An 11,694-nucleotide genomic window follows, 5' to 3' on the forward strand; every position below is an offset into this window, starting at 1 on the left:
TTAACTTAGATTTCGAAAAACAGAAGTTATTTGTTTATTCACTGCATGATCCGAATGATGGATTTTCGTTATTTTCCTAGTAAATATTATTTGTGAAATTATGAGATTTGGTTATCCGATTCGATATACGTTGACATTTGTTGTTTTCGCAGAAGTATTTTTGCATACTCTTTGTATATTTGACTATGAGACATCAATATACATGGAGTGTATATTATTAAATTAATACATGAACAAATGAAGCAATTGTTTCTTATTCGTACGAAATAGATATTTCACTGTTATTATACTACTAGTACTTTTAGAGAATAAGGTACACCTGACCCTCGATTTACGCGAAAATCCGTTCCACGTGGGTTCGTTTTACCTAAACGAAAATCGCGTAAATAGAGCCTGTCTGTACAAAAGAACACAAAGTATTGAAGTAAAAAGCTGGTATAAGTTTTAGAAATACATATTTATTTCACATAGCTTAACAAAAGAAATAATAATAATGACATTTTAGAAAACAAAAGTATATTTTATTCAGTGTTACTAAATTCAGATCGCGTAAATTGAGATCGCACGTAAAAACTACCGCGTAAATAGTGTTCCAATTTACGGTGTAAAAAAGAGACTCGCGTGAAAAAGTCCGTGTAAATCAAGGGTCAGTTGTATTTTTATTTAAGTCATGTGTTCAGAAAGGTCAATTTTGAAACTTCCTTGAGTGCATACAATGGTGTTTACAAGCAGTAGAAATGGTACATCATGAACAGATGCGTTAATCCAATTCTATATAATAGCACGTGTATCTACCGGATGTTCAAACTCGATTATTTCGAAAGTGACGGAAAGAAATTTTATTCTTTTACTACCACTTATTTTTTCATGAAAAATAATTTCCTTCTTGATAGTACTCACTTCCATGCATCTTATAATAAATATTATTGAAATTACCATAAGAGTATCAGTTATTTGAATTTGTGATTATAACAAAAGTTTCTTTAAAATTAACCCTTTGCGGGTGAATGTTGACATTCCGGCGAAATCAGATGTTCATACTTGGAAGACTAAGTCACGAACAAATGATTTAATTAGTGAAACAGCAAGAGATCGGTACGTAGTTTCCTGCTTTCCTATTAATTCAGCAGTCGATATATAATTTAATTTCATCTGCCGAAGGTTTTGTACATTTCAAAGAATCTTCTTTCGCAAAGAATTAGAACTTAAAATATTCAAAATTTTCCAATCTCAAATGTATATTTTGTAAAAATTTGAAGAATATCTATTCAATATTTAACTCATAGATATCACTAGTTAGTTTCATGCATCAACGGTTTTACACGATTATTTCAAATTCAGCTGCTGTTTATTCGAAACAGTGTATTCAAACCGAAACCACTTAACTTTTTAAGCGCTCAAGTATTCTTACCAAAGGAAACAATCACAGTTTATAAAATTTGAATGTCCTTCCGCTCCGTGGAAATGATCAACAATGTATAAAGTGCGTAAACATGTTTACCATGAGACCGAATCCCAAGGGTAAGTAAAACATAGCACACAAAGTCGCGGGGTATCTGCAGGGTTCATTATTAATGCAGCTATTCGTGGATCGCCTTTGACACGCCGGACGTTAAGAGCTTTCCAAAAGAATGTCATCCTTACGAAACCCAAGTGCAGCTTCCAAACAGAAAATTATTTAAAATTCGCATGCCCGCCGGCGCACTGTGGCCGGTTTCCTTGGAGCCTTAATTGGTCCATTTCCAGCGTTGAAAGAGGTCCGAAGAAATTCAAGTGGCGTAAAAGCAGGCTGCTTTTGATCCTGCGCCGGATTCAAGGACACGGGCCAAGCTCGATGAAAGAAGTATGTATCGCCGGAGAACAAGAAAGAGGCTCTTTTAGCGCTCGAAAGGCATTCAATAAGTTCTTGCATTCAAAGCACGTTAGGCACCTTATTGAGCCGCCGAAGTCGTGTTTCATCCGGATTACTAGGCTTACTCGACCATGTCGTGACTTTGCTTCCGCACAAAAGTCCGGCGAGCTCCAGCGAGACTTACTCTTTCTCTACTTAGCGTTCCTTGCTCCGATACAGCTCTAATCGAAGGTTAATTCAACCAGGGGTAGTTTCGTGAAACAGAGCAGCAATCTCTTTTTGTATTTGACAGATCTGCTGCCAAGTAATTGCTTGGTCACATTTATTTGAAAGACTTATTATTATGTAAAAGACATTTGAATAAAATACATGAGGTTTCATAAAGTTTAGAAAATAGGTGTTCCTTTAAGAGATAAATATGTGTATTTTTATTTCATAGAAAATAAGATTTTGGCTTTGGGGAAATTTGTAAGGCTACTGACATGCGAAGTCTTTTATAATAAATTTCAAGCTTATGATATTAGTGAATTAGAATGTAAATTAATAATATTATATGCAAGAAGTCATGAGAAATTGTTATATTGTGAATTATTTATTGAAATTATATATTGCGGAGTGCATTGTTTGGAATACATCGCACTATAACTCCTTGTCATTACATTATTTATATTACATTGATAGGACGATCGATCTATACCTCTAATCGCCAGAACAAATTGGAACTGCGTCAATGTGCACAAATACGAGACAGGTTATTATGAATTCATTGATCATATGATAAGTGCATTACAATATTGTAAAAACACACATCAACCATGCTTCAATTTTCATGCAATAAAGAACAAAAAAAGGTCCTCCAGAAAGGAAACAGTTAGTAAAAACTTTTCACTAATCAACAAAAGAAATCATAAAGGTTTAACAATCACATCTTCCTAGACTATATTCTATCGATTCCCAGATCGATTCCAAAATTCTTTAGCCTGGAAAAATGGAATAGAAACTCTCCTTGCAGCTGTCAAACAACAAATTCGGTACAGGAGAATATTTTTCAGTCAGAGAAACAAGTGGAATTAATGAAAGAGCAACGAATAATGCTGGGACGGTGAGTTCGATCGCAGTCGAGCCATGAAGCCAGGCAAAAGAGACGAGTAGGGCGCCCAGCCAGCAGAGCAAGAAAACGAGAGGACGGGAGAGTTGGACGGAGACAGAAATTCATGTGACGCGATTGGCGTGAGAGAGAGGGTGAAAGCGTGCAAGTCGTCGCCTCCTTCCGACACCCCCTGGAGTACCGAAGATACCATACAGAGAGCCAAAGTCGCTGTATCTGGGTTAGTGGACGTCGACCCTGACCACTTCCTACGCAAAGAGGATTGAAATAGACTCGCGTTTATCAAGCGTTTCGTACTTACATAACCAAGCGAGCCAGCATCGGTCACCATGGAAATCACACCAACGATTTCCGCCGCTGGACTTCAATTTAAAAAATTGGTTAAAAACCCTCTGCGATTCGACGCCAAGGCGGACTTAAATTTCAGTTTCATTTCAAATAGTTAAATGCTTTATATTATATTATAATTAATCATAGTGCCATCATTATATCGTATACAAACCATTCATTTGTCCGAACGATTAAATTCACGAAGGGAAAAACAAAATAATTTGATGAAATTACAAAGACAATATTTTATCAGCTTTTAATATAATTATTCGTAATACTATAACTATGGTATATACCACTACAAGCCATTCATTTGTCGATGCAATTAATTAAGTTAATTAAATTAGATAAGATTAATCTGTTAACTGTGGAATTTAATTTCAAAAAACGCTCGTTTTGCGCGCAATAAAATTCTAAGGTATAATTTAATGAAAAACCAAAGCAAAACAAAGAATTACATGTTTATATGAAAAAATAAATAATTGATCGTTGAAATGATTAGTATCATTTTAAGCTTTAAGATGACGTATATACTCGTCAAACGTAGTTAACTGATTAAATGTTTTAGCATTAAAATTTGAAAACATTCGATGATGTTAATCACTTCGTCAAATATTCACGTAGCAAATATACTTAAACAAATGATTAGAACGCTACATTAAACGGCGATTGAATTAAGTAACTGCATGAGGTTAATACGATAACCAGTGAATTGTAAAGGGTTGAATCACTCGGTACTTGAATATTTCTGGCCATCTGGGGGAAAACTTTCGTAGTGATAAAGTTTCCTTTCTAAAGCGTTGGAAACTGAGCCACTGTGGTTCTGTATTCGTTAGACCCGAGACTGGGCACAACTTTTTCACTCGGCAAGCAGTCCCAGAGGTTCTGGAGCCTGGGTTCTTGCACCCGATCGAGCAGCGTGAATGGCGGCTGGTATTAATTAAATTGAGTGTGGCTCCTTTTTGTCGAGCTCGCCCGCAGACGAAAACAAGATGGAAATTGTACTTGAATTGAAGAGGGTTCTATCGTTCGGGCCGCCGCAAAGGCCTCTGACTGTAAGTTCGTCTTGCAGCCTTTCAGCTTCTTACGACTGCTGCCTTTCTTCGACTGTGAGGACTTTTTTATGTGGTTTGTTTCGTTGCTGACTTTAACAAGTCCTTCTTTGCGGTCCATAAATTGCCAGGTGGTTTGTCCTGCAGGTATGGCGCGAAAGAAAATGTATCCTGAAACTTGTCTTTCGCTTGATGTATCAATGTTGGATAGGGGAGAACAGGGTATACAGTAAAACTACGATTATCAAAATTCATTGGGTGTTTGACAGTTGGGTAAATGAAAAATTGAAAAGAAATTCTTCAAAGCATGCTTATAAGAATTTAAATTGTCCTTAAAAGTAAGCCCGACTTTGGACAATGGAGATCGCGGAAAATAACGAATCGGTTAATTGAAATCCTACTGTATTAACTATATTAACAGAAGGAAATAAGAGCGATGGTATGTAAAGTGCGAAAAGTATTTGTTAAAAGGTTAATTTTAAAAAGAATGATTTTATCAATTTCTGTGAAAGAATGTTTGCATATTTCTGTAAAGGCTTTTTAACTAACTGAATGCATTTGTTTCCCTAGAAATGTGTCACGTTTTTTAGTATGAATTTCTGTTTTGGTATGCTATAATCAAGTCAAGGATTCAATTTATAGCGTGTTGAATGCATAAATCTGAGTAATTACATTACATGGAATTGATTAGTAGTTAAAGACACCAAAATAAAATATATTATGCTATTTATAATACAATAATAAAATAGTAACATAAAATTAGAGAAGGCTCTTAAAAATTTTAATGATGTAATAAGAGTTTTCTTATATTTATTCATTTTCCATTATCCTATCCTTTATACAAAAATAGAAAATAACAATTTCGATCGAATGAATCGTAACTTAGGGTAAGTTAAAAATCTTTGTGGAAAAAGTACCAATAGAATACAGAATATTTAACCATCCGTACCAATGTTTAAGCACAGTCACATTACCATCGCAAAGCTTCTCGGCTTTTACTGCTCTCCATACATGAAAGATCAGTTATTTGCGAAGAACACGGTAAACTCAGGGCTCGTCTCGATGCGTTTGTCAGAGCGAGACAAAATTCACAGCTCTGCACTTTCAAAGCGTTCCATCCGTCAGGATGATTCGCCGAAGCTCGACCGTGTCGCACAATTTTTCAACACCATCTACCTTTTTCACCTCCTTTTTCATCCTTTTTTTCATTCACTTTTCAAACTTTTGTTTAACTTTAACATTCCTCCATTTGTACCGCTAGAATTTGTTCCCGATCCGTTGACAGATTGTAAAATGGCGGTTTTTCCGCGGAAGTTATGCGTTTGTTGACAAGGACAAATCTTTGTCCACCCGTTTTGTCATTGTAACAGAAAACTCGTGACGTCACGAAGAAATAAGGATCCACAATTTCCCGCCCGCTGGTTTACCGCAGAACGCGGACAGTTGCTTTCTGAATCGAATCATGTATAAATACCTGACTCCACTGAAAGCGGACCACTGCTTTATTTTGTCCGTTAGTCCCTTGTACCAAAGCATAAAGAACCACTCTAACCAAGTTCACCACCATAGGTTTAATAATTTCACCCTTCAATCCCGCAAAGGCTTTTCACGTTTCTCCGATTAAGTGACTCGTCCAATTTCACCTCTATTATTTAGTTTTGCTGAATAGAGTCTGAATGGACTGACAATCGGTCGCCATTCAGGGGAGGATGAAATTCCAAAGGGAAACTGGAAACCTCAAAAGACTTTAATATGAGTGATTCGAGTTTAATTACTAATTCTGTTAATTTATTGGATAAGAAATGATCAATTGTTCATTCAATGATCCAACGATTTTGTTATGTTTAACACGTTATAATTCATTGTAATCTATATACATCTAAATAAAAATTATTAATACTTCTTCTAGAAAATTCTTGAATTCTGGAATTAGCAAAGTTTTTGAAAGTTCGCGCAAGTATTGCCTTTGTAGTAAAATGTTTTGCTACAGCAAGTGGTGTGAATATTTTTAAAAATGCGTCTAATTTACATGTATTTTATCTAAACGATTAAGGTATTGATTTTTGGTTTTAAATAAATATTCAAACTTACTACTAAAGATGATAAAATAATATTGAGGCTGTATATTACATTAAGCATCTTTAAATTAGAAAGATATTCAAACATTATTGCAAAAGGTATTTGCATGTAGACGACTTAAAGCTTGAATACTTATTTCTTGTTAAATATTTATCTACTTTCATTTTTACTGTCAAACAAAGTTTTGAATAAGTAATAAACAAGCCAAATCATCTGTAAAGAATTCATCTGACTCTGGACGCCAAAATTCTACGTCATCAAAAAAAAAATATTCTTATAGTTCGTTGATAAAAATATTAGCCATTAATTGTGCTTGTTTCAGTTAATAGTACTGCAAAGTAATAATTCAAACAGTAGTATTTCGAAGTACATTCTAAGGTGAGATCTTTTAAAGACTATTTCAAAATCGACGATTTGGAGTCACAACTCGTTCCACACCAATTTTTTGTTTAATAAATGTTCTGCGAGGAGGTTGTTTCCTGCTTTAAAACAATTCCGAGTCACGACCCTTTCTGTTTTTTATTTCTGATGTCGACGAGTTGCGATGGGGTTTTACGTGGGCTGTCACAAATCAGCGACGTCTTGCCCCGGCGCGAAGACAAACACCTTGGCAGGGATCCAAGAAAGCTGCTGACACATTTCGGTAGATAATGTAACTCGGTTTGAATGACGTCCCCACTAACGGAACAGCAAATTCGCGTGGCGGCTCGCTTCGGGGAAATAAGCTATCGCTTCATAACCGATACTTTAATTCCGACGCACACCATGCTATCGATCCGTTGTAACCGCGTCACGCTTCGAATACATTTTATCGAAAACAATCCCCTTTTTCATCAGTTTTTTAACACCATACGGAAGATTTTTCACGGAATAAATTGAACGTGAAGCGAAGTGGCGATTTCAAACTTTCAACGAATTTTTCATTTTAAAGAGAAGTTAATAAACATGTAGTATACTATGCCCGCACATTAAACATATCTAGCAACGAGAAAAAGTTACAATGCTCGTTTTACTCTTGATGAAAAATTACGAAAGGCAAAGTGTATTTTTTAGGTGCAATATAATATAATATGTATAAATTTTATTTTCCCCATGAAAATTAGTATAGCTCGCGAAAAAGACACTATTTGTTAACATAAATAATATATTTTAAACATAAACACGCCGAAAACACATTAATACAATATTAACTGTTTGCTGCTAATCAAAGTAAAACGCATTGATGTGTTGCTAATCGATCAAGTATTAAAATCGAAGATTTTCCACGCGTAAGGTCCGAAATGAATTTTTGTAAGATAATGGAAATCAGAATACCAAATACTTGAGTGCAATATTACACATGTTATTAGGTGATTTATGGACTGAAGTGATATCCGCAGTAGCAATAATGTATGTTCTGAAACATGTATTTTTCAATTTACATTTTTGAAGACTGGTATTTTCATTATAACGTTCGAAACATATGATACTCATGCAAACCTCTGTAATCAACCGTACGTATTTCGTAACTGATAATAATAATCAATTATGAAAGCAGGTATATATCGTTCATTAACGTAGAAGGATAATATCACGATATAATTGATGTTTACCGAACATGATTTCCTTTGCTTCATTAATAGCAATACGGGAAACAGTAGGATATTTTCGAACAAATATAAACTACGCACTGACGCTAATACATTCTAGTCTCAAACGCACCGGACCGCGATAACAAGCGCGTAATTCCATTTTCCGTGTTTACCGTACGTGAGAACCTGCTGTTTTTATTGTTTACAGTCCCGCCAGTCTCGCGGTGGTACCCATCCGCGAAAAGTATACGCGACGATGATTGAATAACGAGTAACAGGGTAAATATATTTTTCTGGGATTCATATTTGCACGAGGCGAGATCCTCGCGGGTTCGAAAGGCGGAGAAAACAATCACGTTACGCGCTATCGTTCAAAATATTCGATCCACTTGCGATTTATCATGCAGCGAGCAATACCAATTTCGATGCCCCGATAGAGTATGAAAAGGAATTGCGCTCAATTAGTTTATGTTTAAAATAATTACTCTAAATGGGACTTTGTGTTATATAGAAGAGATCTAAATTACATCTAACACATATATTATAATAAGCTGCAGCGGATCTATAATTATGCAATACCTTTTCATTGAATAAGAATAAGCACGATTAATAAACTGTAATTAGTATGTAAAATTACTTTAAACATTTCTATATTAAACCGTCGCGATCAATTTGAATTCTATTAGTACTAAATCTAGAGAATCAAAATTAATTACAATATCTTTCCGCTCTCACGCATCTCTACGAAACTTAGCGCAACAAATCACCATAGAAACTGCTTACAAAATCCGCGTTGTCAAATACGACTAATATACTAGTCAAAGTTGTAAATACCAAGAGGGTATTTCAATTTTCCAAACGTGTTCGCGAAACGTCAATCCTCAAAACGTCGAGCAGTTAAAAAAATATTTAATAAAACAAAACAGGGATGAAAGCTCTCGAGACAATCGCAGCAACAGAACCGCTTAATTTTGAACAGCGACGGATCAACTGGAAATGATCGGAACCGTTCGGAGCTGTCCGTCACCGGGAAAAGTGCGCCGGCCCGATTGTCACGTGTCGCGACGGATATAGAGACGTCAGTGGTGTTTCCGTATCAAATCGTTGCCAAAACGTATCGACTCAATCATGAGCACGATATTGCTGTGTCACGTGACGAAGATTGCTCCTTTCTCGGAGAAATGCGCGCCGCATGAATCACGGATCGCGCGTGGGTCGGCGAGAGGGTTGCGGGTGGGCGCTGAAGGGATGCTCGCGTCGCAACATTTTTTCCTCTGGCGAACGCGGCGCGGGAGAGGATCGTCGACGGGCCGGCGGCGACAAAAAAGAAAAGGGAAGCGTTACGTATCACCGCGAATTGCTTCGTGTTTCACGGTTTTTTTTCTCCCGCAATCAAGCCGCTCCAGTTTTCGACGGCAGAGCTTCTGCCTTTCTTCCGTGACACTCGACCGACAATCTATATCGAGGGAAAGCTGTTCGCGGCTGTTTTTTTCGCAGACGTAGGCTGTCTATCGTTGTTCACGCTGAATGCTTCCGCGATTACTCACCCCGCGCGGCTTCTTTTTCGGGGATGTCGATACCGGTCGCGAGTCGATTGGATTTTCCCTGGAGAAACGACGGTAGTTGATCATTTGGTGCGGCAGGTCTCAACGCGCTATCTGTTACCACGGTTTTCATGGGGTGATTACGGGGAAGGAAGGTACTTGGAAGGTATTGTGAAGTCGAATGGCTTGAGAAATGGAGAGAGCGAAAGAAAAGCCTTGAAATTTTCTTTCCAAACTTCACTTACTAAGATTATTTTATTGTTAATAATTTAAGTGAGAAGAAAAGAATTTTGCTGCAGTATAAGTTTACTCTCATTAGTAGAATTGGCGACTGTTAGTAATAGAAGTAGGATTGCATTTATATTAAGAGAAGTAATAGTCGTATTCGTTAATTGAAATTTGCAGTCTCTAATGTAGATTTTACTGTTATAATTTGTAGAATTTGTAGAAAAAATATGTAGTTTTACGTGTACACAGCAATTTTAACCCTTTGCCCTATGATTTATTTCTTAACTATGACCGATACAACTATATATATATATATCGTTAATAATTTATTAAGAAAAGAAGAAATTTTGATACTTATTTTATGCCTACGTTTACTCAAAAGGTTAATAATTGATAATAGACAGGTAATATTTAATTCATATTAGAAATAAATAAATTAAATTCAGATTTGTCAAATTTAGTTTAAAATTTTCTCCACGGACTTGATACGATATTGTAATTCAAGGGGTTAATAGAAAGGGTTTCTAAAAGAGAAAACTGTTAAATGAAATTACTTTCTTCTGAATCTTCGTTACGTATATAAAATTCTTTGCAACATAGATCCTAGAATACTCGAAAATAACGGTTAGTGCGGTAGCGCACGTAAAAACTAACCGACCTGTAATTCACTGGTTTCCGTGTTGTTTACACGATAAAAAGTACATGTTACCGGATATCACGGTTTCATAAATACGAGCATTATCAGCCGACGGGTTCACCATTATTTCTCAACCGCTATTTCCAATCAGGTGGAGCGATTCATTTCATAAAACCGTTTTTATGCGCCCGATAAAGGTATCCCTTGTGAAGCACTACCGGCGCGGCGGCCTTCCCCTAGATCTCAGTTTATCGAGGGAGCGACGAATCGCGCCGTTTCCCGCAAATAATCGTTATCAATAATTATTCGATTTTAGTGAGTAATTATGTCAACCGAGTGGCGGCTGAATGCTGGTGGGCACGTACGAATTTTGCAATCATCACGCAAACAATGTGTCCCGTCGAATTATTAATCTCAACCCAATTGCCATGTCTGCATAATTTTCAACCTGTCTGTAACGGAATTTTTAAAAAGTTGATCGTTCCCAAGGAAACGTGCGGGATACAGGTCGCGCCGGAACGAGGACAATCAATTTATTAACGTATCTCGCTGGGAAAGATCGTTTCATCTCTCTCCCGCGATTTGCATAAATTAACCCCGCGCTCAACCGATCAACCGGAATCGAGGCCCCGCTTATTCGCGCCGGTATTCGAGACCATTGTTCATAAAAGCTCGAGTGCTTATATCGATTGCCAGTGTCTTGGATCGACGCCAAATCGTTCGCTTCGCTCCGGCAGCTACTAGAACAACCTTCATCCCCGATCCTTTCACCCTCGCTTGCTCCACGCAGCCGCCGTTCCTCCCTTATCGCGTCTACCTTTACACCCAGCCGCGGAATAAGTATCTTGCGTTTTATCCGCTTGTCGTATTCTTTTTCTCCCGGTTTACAGGATTCATGTTCGAGGGGTGAAGTGAACTTTGTCTAGAACAGCATCGAGTTGTAAGAAAGTCTTACCCTCGCGAAGACTCCTTTCGCGGAGCTTGCTTTTCACGATGATATCTTAGAAGAACCTTCGCTTTGTTCCTTTTCGGGTTTATAATGACGAGGGAAACGGAAAATTCTGCGAGTCATTTATGCAAACTGCTGTAAAAGTAATTCGGCAGAATGCACCCGGCATGGAAGTTACTCTACCGCTGCTGATCCCTGCAGGAAGAATAATATTTCTGTCGCATGGTAAACGTGAATGTACATAAATTGTGAAGATAAATGTGAATATACGTTGAACGCATACTATATTGTTCATTCATTACAGATTCGGTGTTATTAAACGCATACACAGGAAGCAGACGAAA

Source organism: Nomia melanderi, chromosome 9 (genome assembly GCF_051020985.1).
Source record: "Nomia melanderi isolate GNS246 chromosome 9, iyNomMela1, whole genome shotgun sequence".
Classification (NCBI taxonomy): Eukaryota; Metazoa; Arthropoda; class Insecta; order Hymenoptera; family Halictidae; genus Nomia; species Nomia melanderi.